The following is a 650-nucleotide window of genomic DNA, read 5'->3' as shown; positions in this document are numbered from 1 at the left end:
TGTACCTGACACATACACATCTCCTAAGCCTGAAGGCCTGGGCCAAGACTAGGGATAGTTTCCAGATGTGAGCCTCACATCTGGGCCAGCCATCGGGAGGCTGCTTATTTGAACAAAGACTGCAAGTACTCAAGGAGCCCCAAGGTCCAGAGAAGGCTGCCAAGACCTGGTGAGCAGATGAGTGCAGAACAGACCTTAATTTATGGTTCCAGGAGAGGAAGAAAGCCATGCTCTGTGGTCCACATCGATTCGTGTGAAGCAAGATCATCTGCTCTTACAGGATAGGCAATGGCTTCATTCACAGCATTAAAATGAGGAGCTTAGACTCCAGGAAGAGGAGAATTCTGGACTGAGGATGGGCTTCTAATTATAGCATCCCAGCTCTCGACCCTGCACCCCTTTCCAGATCATCTCATAACCCGCATTCTCTGGAAAAACTTTTTTATTTATTTATTTTTTTTTCAGTACGCGGGCCTCTCACTGTTGTGGCTTCTGCCGTTGCGGAGCACAGGCTCCGGACGTGCAGGCTCAGTGGCCATGGCTCACGGGCCCAGCCGCTCCGCGGCATGTGGGATCTTCCTGGACCGGGGCACGAATCCGCATCCCCTGCATCGGCAAGAGGACTCTCAACCACTGCGCCACCAGGGAAG

The sequence above is a fragment of the Delphinapterus leucas genome, chromosome 14, assembly GCF_059928025.1.
Source record: "Delphinapterus leucas isolate spDelLeu-1000000601 "Yukka" chromosome 14, BTC_Dleu_Yukka2, whole genome shotgun sequence".
Classification (NCBI taxonomy): domain Eukaryota; kingdom Metazoa; phylum Chordata; class Mammalia; order Artiodactyla; family Monodontidae; genus Delphinapterus; species Delphinapterus leucas.
The sequence above is the reverse complement of the archived record's forward strand: the minus strand, read 5'-3'. Positions refer to the sequence as shown.